Genomic DNA, 13,305 nt, shown 5'->3' on the forward strand with positions numbered 1-13,305 from the left:
GAGCCCCAGAAAAATTAGAGGAAGCACCCACAGAGTCGGCATCCCAGCAAACATTAACCTACAAAACGCTCTCTTTTCTATGGTGAGAACACGTTCATGAGCATGAAGGGAAATCTCGAGAATAACAAAATTGGAACTGATACTTGTTCCTCTGTGCCACAAAACCAACTCCGTCCATGTGAGGTGCAGCTATGCATGCCATATCATTACTAGCTACCGACTCAGTGAACTGAGACTTAAGGAATTACTGGAATAAGGAAACGACTCATACTGATATCTGGGTATTAATAATTTGTAAGGATATGAAATGTAATTCTTTCATAGGCCAGATGTAGGTAAAACGGCTGCTAGACTGTGTGTAATTGGTAGGATACTGGGAAAACATAGCACGGCTACAAAAGAGATTGCTTACAAAACACTCATGTAACACAGCCTAGAATATTGCTCATAATAATAATAATAATGTAACATTGAAAAATAGGTAATAAAGCAGGCCTTAGATACACAACCGTGTAGAACCATAGTGCCTAAATCAATATGTCTCTGTTACAGAGGGCATTCCATAAACATTCACAAGTCCTTAAACTAACCACTATGGAACAATAACGAAAAATACGAACATGTAAAATCCAGTTTAGTAGTAAGGGCAACAACTCACCAAATTGTAGAGGTACTGAGTCGTGAACAGGCGCACACACACACACACACACACACACACACACACACACACACACACACACACACACACACACACACAGCACAGCACAGCACACACCTATGCACCTACCTGATACCTTCTACATACAGGATGTTTCAAAACTCAACAGCAAAACTTCAGGAATGGATTCCTCATATTAGAAGGAAAAAAAAGGTTACATCAGTATGGGTCCTGAAATGCAAAGTTACCTATTTATTTGACCATCAATTTTGACAGACTGCACTATGCATCTGTAACAACAGCTAGTATACACTCTGGTTACATATCAGAGGAAATATTCGAAGTAATCTCCTCCTGTCTGAACACAGGCCTCTGTTCATCATCTCATTGAATTCTATATGCGATCATAAGTTCTTGGTTCAGTTCACACTGTCTGAGAAGTCACACAAAGATTAGGTTCATCCACAACAGCAGTTGAATACATAAGAGACTTTCTGTGTCCCCACAGGTGAAAGTCCAGAGGGTTTAAGTCAGTTGAACAGGGTGGCCAAGCAATTGGTCCATCTCTACCTATCCAGCACTCAGGAAAATGTGCATTCAGATGCCTCCAGGCACATAGACTGAAATGCGGTGGCCACGACTGGTGTGGTTTCTCGATGTGATTACATCTATTTTGTCACTGTGTACTAGATAGAACGAAATAGGCCTTCCTAATATCGCGACAGTTGTAACATGCGCCATATAAGCCAGACTGTTTTGGCACTGTCATATTTATGTAAATGAGGTACGTAAAATTGACGAATGATACACATAATTCACGACGTACCAATATCAAATGTCTATTAGGACCACTAAAAGCAAAAACTTGTGTCAGTGAGTAGTTTCACATTTCACTCATACGCTCCAGTTTCTCAAGCATGAGATCGAAAAGTAGTAGTAGGAAATCTTAACATAAATTTGAAATCGTCATATTCTTTCAAATAAATTGTGTGATGTCCCCGTTTTTTCTCCTTTCTCGTTCTAGCAGACAATCTTGTCATCATTAATAAGGTAACTATCCCTGTCATTGACAAAACTTATTCTCTGGTTCCCTTCACTAACCCTACCAGAATCAGAAGTTCAGGTATCCCCCGTTTATTCCCGGTTAGGCGTTTTCTGCACTATTCCGAGAATAGAACGTAAGGGGAGGAAACCACATCAGGAGGTTCAAAAATTCCGACTTTTTATTGCATAAATCGTTAGCTTAATTATCCAATAATACGCTGTCAAAATTTCAAAGCGAAATTCGCATTCGTTTAGATGTTATGAGCATAGAACCGAGTGCACATCAGGTACAGCGAATGTTTCGATCACGTCCAGAAGAGAATGGGGACTCGACTTCGAAAAACTAAAAAGTCAATACTGAAAAAGTTCAGCACTTATTATGGACTAACAGCAACTGGAGCGAATAGCAGAAACGAATAGCCCTTGGAATGGAACATGAACCGCGCCCTACTCCATTGCATCCCTACGTAAAGCAGGAAATTCTTCCAATATATGAAGATTTATCAAGGGGTGAATTACTGGAGAGATGTTTAGGTGGCTACACACAAAATGCGAAGGAAAATTTTAATTCCACTATTTGGCAGTTAGCTCCTAAACACCTGCACTCCGGACTACAAGTCGTTCAATTGACATTGTATTTACCAGCGGGCTTATTCAATGAGGGAAATTCATTCTTTCTGATGGTCAGGAACGAGGCAGGAATTGTAGTAGGCACGCAAAGATTCAGTTATGCCAAATATACGGAAAACCAGGGCGTGAACCGGCAGAATCGACGTAGTTCATTGGAATCGGAGGAGGTCGGAAAGCAATGCTGCAAGGGCAAAACAGAGCCAATGAGGGAGAAGAAGGATATGTTGCTGGACATCTTACATTATTATTAACTTCCTTGAATTTCTAGTTTCCGAGAATTTATTTTTCAAACGCGTTGATCTCGAAATTACTTTTTTCATTATGAAAATTGATAGTGTGATTCTTCATAAAATTTCTAATTATACGAACCAACTTGTGAGATGATATCATGATTTTAAGGATTTCTTTTTTGCATAATAAGAGAAAAATTGTGAAAATCGAAGTATATTGTTCCAATGCCTGCAAAATTTTTAATTTTGATTATTTTCACCTGGACTGAGGTTCATATTCTTAGAAAATGAGTTATTAATGTAAAATCGAAACCTTTCTGATTTCAGATGAAAATCGGAATAGCTCCATTGCTATTGTTCGAAATATGAATGAAATAATGTCAAACTTTAATTAAATTCTAATCCATTCTTCAGAGTCAAAAAATCAGTGTCAAATAGCCTCCTAATGTAGTTTCCCCCCTTAAAGCGGCTGCTAACTGGGGACTATACAACTGGTAGTGTAGCGATCTGGCAAAATTTTTCTGTCAAAATTTCATCTTCTTGGATACACCGAGAAGATAATATGTGATCTTTCTTACCTGTTACTCCAGTTACTCGTTTATTTTCGCTCTGGTGGTCTGCATCTATGGATTTCTCTAATAATTGACTAGCATTCACCTTTCGGGTTTGACTCAGGTCGTATAGCCCCTTCACCTTTTGTCCTAGAATCAACTTAAGATTCGTTCAGAAATCAACTTAGAATGTGTTCAAAACTGTAAGTACTTACCGAATTTGTCATTTTGTGAAGTTTTTCTCAAATGTACAGAAGTTGTGTATGTTCGGTACCTATGTGAAAATGTCATTGTCGAAACTGAGAACAGCACAAAGACAGATGGGTCGAAACAAATGTACCATTAGATCCCTTGAACACACATAGTTGGGACCACCAATCAAGAAAGTGCGAAATGAGTTTACCAATGAATTTCTGTCATCAAAGGAGAAAGCAGAATGAGAGTATAGACGCCATTAAATTTTAGCTGATTTCTGAATGTTACCGTAAACATAAATGCATCACTTCTATGATGAAGGTAGTACGCAGTGCTTGCAAAAATCGAAGAGTAATTAAAAGACAGTCTCTTGGTGGGATGCCGCGCCACACTTTTGTTTCCTGTTATCGAACATTTGATTATACAATAGACGAGAGATGTTCGAAATTTGCGTACACTGATTTTAATTAAGTAAATATTGTTTCTTGGAAACATCAATATGTACTCCTCTACCCTTTTTTCCTACTTTTTCATTTTTATGTTTCGTCACGATTTTTATTCATTAATAATAACGCAGCGGCGGCGGCTACTGCCTCGGGTTTTAAGAATACCTGCAACAAGTACTTGCAACAGTTCAGCGGCTTGAAGCAGTAATCTTGAGCAAGTTTTTGCTTTAACATAAACACCTCAGCAAGTGCTTACGGAAGTTAATTGATAGTGGGCAGAAGCCTTTCGTAATACTTCGCCTCTACGGGCGGCTTGACGTTGGCAGTGCTCGGAGACAAATTAATTCCTTTCGAGTTGTGCCGATTTTGTCCGCTTATGACAGCACTAGCGCAATCGTCAAGTTATCGTGGGCAAAAAAAGTAATTTCCATAGCGTGTCTACCGCGAATAGTTAACATGGGAATAATGTTTAGGTTTATAAGTACTCTTTACTCCACATTTAATATGCTATCTTTTTTTCCGTAACTCAAGGCAAAAGGTTGCCAAAGCCAGTGCATCGTCTGAGCTCGCCATTTTCTGATAAACAAACTAATGCCTGAATAAGACTGCTTGAGCCTGTGTTGTTGTTGTGGTCTTCAGTCCTGAGACTGGTTTGATGCAGCTCTCAATGCTACTCTATCTTGTGCAAGCTTCTTCATCTCCCAGTACCTACTGCGGCCTACATCCTTCTGAATCTGCTTGGTGTATTCATTCTTGGTCTCCCTCTTCGATTTTTACCCTCCAATACTAAATTGGTGATCCCTCGATGTCTCAGAACATGTCCTACCAATCGATCCTTTCTTCTAGTCAAGTTGTGCCACAAGCTCCTCTTCTCCCCAATTCTATTCAATACCTCCTCATTAGTTATGTGATCTACCCATCTAATCCTTCAGCATTCTTCTGTAGCACCACATTTCGAAAGCTTCTATTCTCTTCTTGTCTAAACTATTTATCGTCGACGTTTCACTTCCATACATGGCTACACTCCACACAAATACTTTCAGAAACGACTTCCTGACATTTAAATCTATACTCTATGTTAACAAATATTTCTTCTTCAGAAATGCTTTCCTTGCCATTGCCAGTCTACCGTGTGTAGATGCCAGAAATTTGTGCATCCTTGCTCATGCACGCTGTTACGTGTGTGGCCGCCTTAATTGCTCCACAAAGAATGCTACAGAGTGGGTGAAGATTTATTAATACAAAGCAGCCAGTTTAAATCTCTGTCAGCCGCTGCCCGTATGGCGGAATGTTCAAAGCATTTCATAATGTTTCCGTGAGAGGACGCTGAGCGGTTATCACATTTTTCTGGAAGAGTGAGCAACACTTTAGTCGAGACGGTGTAAAACGATCCCTTACCGCTTGCAGCATTGTTGCCAGCTTTCAACTGCTAATGGCTACAGCCGAAAATAGTAGCCATATACGGAGCCGTCACAGCAATGTGGCGTTGCCACAGAGTTGTTAACAAAATCGCGTTACGTTGAGGCGGGAATCGCGTTACGTTGAGGCAGGCCCGCAAAGGTCCCACACCCAGCCCACTGTAGCTGTCAGGCATCAACTTATACACTGACTCAAAAATGCTCAGACGTATGGGCCAATACGAAAGCACGATGTCAAAACTGAAATAACTGACAGATTGGAATTTCTCCCCAACTTTTCTGTTTTAATTTTGTGTTGGTACTGAGAGCCCCAGAAAAATTAGAGGAAGCACCCACAGAGTCGGCATCCCAGCAAACATTAACCTACAAAACGCTCTCTTTTCTATGGTGAGAACACGTTCATGAGCATGAAGGGAAATCTCGAGAATAACAAAATTGGAACTGATACTTGTTCCTCTGTGCCACAAAACCAACTCCGTCCATGTGAGGTGCAGCTATGCATGCCATATCATTACTAGCTACCGACTCAGTGAACTGAGACTTAAGGAATTACTGGAATAAGGAAACGACTCATACTGATATCTGGGTATTAATAATTTGTAAGGATATGAAATGTAATTCTTTCATAGGCCAGATGTAGGTAAAACGGCTGCTAGACTGTGTGTAATTGGTAGGATACTGGGAAAACATAGCACGGCTACAAAAGAGATTGCTTACAAAACACTCATGTAACACAGCCTAGAATATTGCTCATAATAATAATAATAATGTAACATTGAAAAATAGGTAATAAAGCAGGCCTTAGATACACAACCGTGTAGAACCATAGTGCCTAAATCAATATGTCTCTGTTACAGAGGGCATTCCATAAACATTCACAAGTCCTTAAACTAACCACTATGGAACAATAACGAAAAATACGAACATGTAAAATCCAGTTTAGTAGTAAGGGCAACAACTCACCAAATTGTAGAGGTACTGAGTCGTGAACAGGCGCACACACACACACACACACACACACACACACACACACACACACACAGCACAGCACAGCACACACCTATGCACCTACCTGATACCTTCTACATACAGGATGTTTCAAAACTCAACAGCAAAACTTCAGGAATGGATTCCTCATATTAGAAGGAAAAAAAAGGTTACATCAGTATGGGTCCTGAAATGCAAAGTTACCTATTTATTTGACCATCAATTTTGACAGACTGCACTATGCATCTGTAACAACAGCTAGTATACACTCTGGTTACATATCAGAGGAAATATTCGAAGTAATCTCCTCCTGTCTGAACACAGGCCTCTGTTCATCATCTCATTGAATTCTATATGCGATCATAAGTTCTTGGTTCAGTTCACACTGTCTGAGAAGTCACACAAAGATTAGGTTCATCCACAACAGCAGTTGAATACATAAGAGACTTTCTGTGTCCCCACAGGTGAAAGTCCAGAGGGTTTAAGTCAGTTGAACAGGGTGGCCAAGCAATTGGTCCATCTCTACCTATCCAGCACTCAGGAAAATGTGCATTCAGATGCCTCCAGGCACATAGACTGAAATGCGTGAATGAAACGTTGTGCATGAAATACATTTGTCGACAGGATCCAAGTGGCATGTCTTCTAAGTACTCAGGAAACACAGTACATAAGAAATCTGTGTAGTTAGGTCCAATAAGTCTCCCTGGGGTGTCACATCATCCCAACAAGGAATTGTCAACAATGGCTGTCCATATGTTAATGGGGAACTTCTGCTGGAGAGACGACTGGAAGTTGTATGGCGATTTGAGTCCGCCCACATTTGCTGGTTATGCAAATTCTGGAGTCCAGCCCTTATGAATGTCAGCGAGTAAAGCAACAGCTGCAAAGTTGGGCATCATAATACTTTGCTGCAGAAACCACTGGCAGAACGTTACCTTTGGAGTATAATCTGCAGAAGACAAGACTTGTACATGCTGCAGATGGTATGGATGGAGCATATTTTCACATAAATATCACCAGTTTGTCATGTGCAGCACATTCCTCTACAAGCCTAACCACCTTGTACTGATCCCAGGACTTTCCTCCATAGCATTGAGTAGATCTTCCTCATCCTCTGGCATTTTACATCTAAGCCGAGCCCCATTGTCTGTGGACACGTGAAACTCCCTTGTTCACAGAGGCCAAGATCATCAAATGTCTTTCGGTCTGGTAATCTGCACAATGGGTAGCATTCCTGGTACAAGTGACATGTCTTTATGCATTGTCATCTGCCAAACCATACATGCAATGCATGGTCACCAGCTCTTGGTTGGTTTATATTTCTTGAATGTATACCACAGGCCATCACAAACCTACCCATATGCACTTTGCAAAGGGCTGCAGATACATTTAAAGCCTACTACTTATGAATCACTTCAGAGCATACTGCAAACCGCAATTGCTAACTACAGAACACCTACATATTTAACTAGTGATAACTGTACTTCGTCTGCATTGGATATTCAGGCCCATATCACATTGATTCACAACTTGTTTAATTGTGTAACACTTGTAAGTGGCATCACACATTTTCCTGTGGCAAACAGCATTTGTCAACACGCATTGCGTAACAGTAACATGCTCAAATAAGTTGGTAACTATGCAGTTCTGGGCCCATATTGACATAGTCATTTTTATTTTTCCTTCTTCTCCTTTTTATATAAGGAATCCATTCTTGAAGTTTTGCCATCGAGTTTTGAAACACCCTGCATTTATACTGTTGAATTCATTTGATTTTGTGATATTCTGTCTCAATGAACTTTGAACTGGTTTGTTGCAAATCATGTATTCTGCCTTTTTCAAAAGATATCTGGAGACTGATTTTTTCTGCACCATCTATAAAGAATTTAATCTGATTCTGGGCTCATCGAATGTTGTGAGTGAAGGCTGCTGAATTGTCTGCAAATGCAAAGCAATCTACAGATAACTTACCTCTGTCTAAAATGTCTGACTGTTGATGATTGTTTTCTGTTTGTGTAATTTATGAAGGTAACCTCAAAAGTAAGGTCTCCTATTTTTTTGTATGTACATAGACCTGTTTATTTCTACATTGGCTTACATCAGTTTACAGCTTGAACGTTTAGCTATTTTTCAACATAATCACCATTTCTGTCGATGCATTTTTGTAGACACTGTGGCAGTTGTTGTATGCCCATGTCATACCAACTCACTGCCATGCTGTTCAGAATGTTATGAACCTCTTCTTTCACCTCGTCGTCAGAGCTGAATCGCTTTCCGGCTAAATGTTCTTTTAACCTACGGAACAGGTGATAATCACTTGGTGCCAAGTCAGGACTATAGGGTGGATGGTGATTATGTTCCACTGAAACTGTTGCAGGAGAGAAATGGTTCGCCAAGCGATGTGTGGGCGAGTGTTGTCATGGAGAATGTGTACGCCCTTACTCAATATTCCTCTTCTCAGGGTCTGAATTGCCCATTTGAGTTTTTTCGAAGTCTCTCAGTACCTGTCAGCATTGATTGTGGTCCCAGCAATTCAGCTCCATCAACAAGGTAAAAGAAGAGGTTCATAACTTTCTGAACAGCATGGCAGTGAGCTGGTATGACGTGGGCATACAAAACTGCCACAGCGTCTACAAAAATGCATCGACATAAATGGTGATTATGTTGAAAAATTGCTAAATGTTCAAGCTGTAAACTGATGTAAACCACTGTAGAAATAAACAGCTCTATGTACTTATAAAAATGTAGGAGACCTTACTTTTGGGATTACCCTCTTATGTATCACTTCTCCAAGGACACAGTTGAAAAGTAATGGAGATAACCCATGTGGTAGTCTTAATTCCATTTTGATTTCTACAGGCTCTGAAATGTCCCCTATATATTTAATTTGGAATTTGTGTCTTTCAGTGTTTGTTTTATGATTGGAAGTGCTTTCAGATCTACACAGTTTTCTTTTAATGTTTGGAAGAGTGGTTCGCAGACAGCTAAGTCATACATTTCTTTAACTAAACTCCTCCCGAACAGGCCATGAAGGCTCAATGGTACTGATCGGCCTCCATGTCATCCTCAGCCCATAGGTGTCACTGGATGTGGATATGGTGGGGCACATGGTCAACACACCGCTCTCCTGGCCATATGTCAGTTTCCGAGACCGGACCACTACTTCTCCTCAGTTTGCCTCACAAGGACTACGTGCACCCTACCTGCCAACAGCACTCGGCACACCGAATGGCCAACTATCTGGGTGCTAGCACAGCATGACGTGCTTAACTTTGGTGATCTGACAGGAACCAGTATTACCATTGTGGCAAGGCCGTTGGCTCATATGTTTCTTTGGAATCAACAAATGTGCAGACCAAATTTTTGCTGTAAATCCTTTGATTTGAGAATTAGTTTTAGGTTCGAGATTTTCTCTGGTCACAAATGAGCTGATACACCTCAATTTTTTGGTTCTTTCTTTGCTATGTCAAGAAGACACTGGGATAGAATTCTGTGTGCAACTGATATTAATGAGATTCCCCTGCAGTTATTTACACATTTTCTGCCTCCCTTCTTGTGTAATGGGCAAATAATGCATTTTTTGAATCTTCTGGAATTTGTTCTGTTTTCTAAATGTCTTGCAATATTTTGTTGATTTCTTTATGGTGTTTGAGCCTGCTGATTTGAACAGTTTTGCTATGATTTAATCTCTCCTCTTCCTCCAATGCTTAATTGTTTTTGAGTCTTTTGATCTGACTGGCAATTTCTTCTTCATCTGGTGGTAATGAACTTGAATTAGTGTCCTCAGGTTCTTGTGGTGGGAACCTCTGTGTTGGTTTTGAGCAGTTATGTAATTCTTTGAAATATCTGGCAAGTTCCTTGCAATGTTCCACATTGTTTAGAGCCCATTGCCTATTTTCTTTTTCGAAATAGGGACTTTATGGTTGATATCCCATTTAACTTTGTTTTAAGTGGCAGACAATCATAATAAAAAAAAGGGCTGTTAAATATTTCAGCTTTTGGACAAAACAGTACACAAGCACAAATACACACATGGCTACCATTTCTGAGCAGTTGGGGGCTGGACTGTGACTGCTTCTGACAAGAGCTGGGGAGGGTGGTGGGGATGAGGAGGCAGCATGGGGTGGGGAGGGGAAGGGATAGCAAGGTAGTGGTGGGGGAAGATGCTATACTGCAAGTGGGAGCATGCAGGAATGTGATGGGGAGACAGTATGGGCTGCTAGGTGCAGAGTTGAAAGGCTGTGCTGGGGAGGGCGGCCAAGAATATGGGAGATGGGAGAGGAAACAAGTAGGGACGGAGTACAGTCTAGTAGTTACATTGGACAATCTAGTAGGAACATTGGTGGGTTGGAAGGTATGTATAGTGCTAAAGTGGCAGCAGTAAAGGGGATAGGTAGGTAGAGGGCACAGACTAGTGAAGATTGAGGCCAGAGGGTTTACAGGAATGAATGATATTTTATAGGTTACTGGATTCTTCCTACCAACACCGGCTATGCTCATTTGTGCAGGTGGGATCTCTTCCGACAACATACCTTCCATTCCCACAAGCCACAACCTTTGTTTGTCCTTGTTCTCAACGTATCCATCCCCTTCCTTACTCCCACTTCAGCACAGCCTCCCGACTCTGCACCTAGCAGCCCACCCTGCGGCCGTGATGACACTGCATGTTCCCACAGGAGCAAAGCACTTTCCTCCAGTTGTACCCTGCTGCCTCTTCTCTTCTCTGCCCCATACGTCTTCCTTACCCCAACATCCACTTCAGCAGAATGGTGCTCATGTCAGATGCAGTCGCACTCCGCAGTCAGGCCTCATTTGCTGAAGACAGTGGCCAAGTGTATGGTTGGGATTTTGTGTGTGTGTGTGTGTGTGTGTGTGTGTGTGTGTGTGTGTGCTGTAGCTCACAAACCAATTCATATAAAAGCTAACAAAGTTTTCAGTCCTGTTTATGTGTCTGTCAACAACGCAGTGCCTCTACTATCCAGTGTCATGTCATCTACACTTTAACATAATTTACAGTCAGCTATAACATTTCATAACATATGAAATACACATTTGTGTATACGGTAATATCAATTACAAAAGAGAGGGTCCTTTTTTCTCTTGACCAAGCCCTAAGATGAAATCTGTGCACAATTTCCACTGATCCAAGAGGATTTAAAAATTCAAATTTTTGCAGTGTAAGCAAAGATACTGAAGCAATGTTTTCAACCTATCCAGGAGTCATAGAACCACAAATTTGTTTTGCAGTAGATGATAGGCGTTTCACGCAATTTTTATCATAAATGGTATGTTATGGAAGTGTTTATGACCAGTTTATTTTATGATTTACTTTTTGTTGTCATTGCTACTGTAATTTTACAACAGACGTGTGTATCTCAAAATTAAAATCCTTGTGTTGTTTTTTCTTCACATAAAATTAATGATCTATAATACTGAGTTTCCAGTTTTATAAATCCATTCAGTTTGTGACAACTGGCATTCTTCTGAAGGCTTTGGCAGAAACAATTGTAGAACTATTAGCATAATTAAATGGTGAGCCACCTTTACAGGTCATCTTGTTTGGCTTGCAGTTAGCACATTTCCAAATACTTGAGGACAAGTACAGTTTGTGTCAGTTTCAAATTAAACTTTATTTCACCAGTTCCAAATTTGTAATTTTGCTCTCTTGGCTGCATTAGATAGTTGTGACAGTTTCATTTCCAACTAATATCAGATTTCAGAGAGTGGAATTTGGTTGAATTCATCTCTTTGAAACGTATACTACAAATAAACAAAAACTTCTACAGCTCCATTTTAAAAGAGTGAAGCTAACAACAATACATTTGTAATTAATATAGGTTTAACAAAGACTGTGCATCATTTAGTACAAATTTTTTCACATTCAGTCTCCGTGAAAACAGGATATTATGATATCTCAACTGGTTTTGAGACTACCTGAGGCAAATAGCTTCGCTGAATAACCCTCTATATGCAACTGAAAGCTCTGACTCATTATGAAATATATGATTTTAATGGGAAACTGTTGTTGTCTGTTACCAAAAGACCTAGAACACTGACATTAACTCTGGTGGTAGTATGGTCAGAGCAGAAGAGATCAAAACAGACACATTCTCAGTAACTTCTCCATTGAAAATTAACCGATTTTATTCGTCACAGTAAAAGCATTGTTAGTATTTTTAGTCCAAAAATATTCAGTGACATCTCACACAGACTGAATGACAGGGTAACAGATAACATATCCCATATTACAATCATTCGATCTTCATTGTCAAATATGATACATACCACTGTAGTAGTGCTACCTGTTATTTGCGCACAATGAAATCAAAACGGAATGGAAAAGACAGTGGACATTACAACAGTATGTAAGTTAAGTGGACAATAAGAACTCTACAAAACTTGCAAAGCTTTGGAAGCCAGTTGCATTAATGCAACAATTCACTATCTTTAAACAGTGGTCTAAGACGTTATCTTTATCCACTATATTTGAAATAATGAGATAGCAGATAAAATTATAATTGTGATCTACTTATTCCAAGATGGAAATTACGGTTTCCTCATTTCAGTAACCATAGTACACAACAATTGATTGCATTTACACTGCCTGCCTGCAATATGTTAACTAACTATTATAAAATTAGTTAAAAAACAGCACCAAGCCGCAAATCAGCTTCAACTTCTTACTTAAAGATACAGAACGACTGATGGTGGATTTGCAATATCCATCTTCATATAGCTTTCCCATACTTGTCTACTGATATCCCACAGTGCATCACCAAACACTGGAAGAACATGTGGTATTAACAGTTATAAAGCCTAATGAACACCTGTATTTCCTTTTTTAATTTCATTTCTTGTATGTTATATTACATATGTCGTTATCAAGATGTTTGTTTACAGAAAATTTTCATCAATACATTATTTTATACGATGCAGCAGTTTTATATGAAAGATGAGTCTTGTCTTCCCCCACAAGAATATATTCAGTGCAATGGCTTTTGCTTATTAGCCTGAAAGCAAAAGCTTCTATTTAACTAAGTGTTAAATCAAATCCCCAAATATTTATAAAGACGAAAGATTTATTTTAAAAGTATTTCAGATTTAAAAATTACATTTGGATTGAACTGTTTTCCGCAGTCCACTGAG

The 13,305-nt window shown here is 39.7% G+C and overlaps 1 protein-coding gene across 19 annotated transcripts in view; it reads right to left on the reverse strand.

The window, feature by feature from the left end:
* LOC126481406 (sex determination protein fruitless-like) overlaps positions 1-13,305 on the reverse strand; it is a 417,410-nt gene that overhangs the window by 256,911 nt on the left and 147,194 nt on the right. The window lies entirely within an intron of this gene.

Source organism: Schistocerca serialis, chromosome 1 (genome assembly GCF_023864345.2).
Source record: "Schistocerca serialis cubense isolate TAMUIC-IGC-003099 chromosome 1, iqSchSeri2.2, whole genome shotgun sequence".
Lineage (NCBI taxonomy): Eukaryota > Metazoa > Arthropoda > Insecta > Orthoptera > Acrididae > Schistocerca > Schistocerca serialis.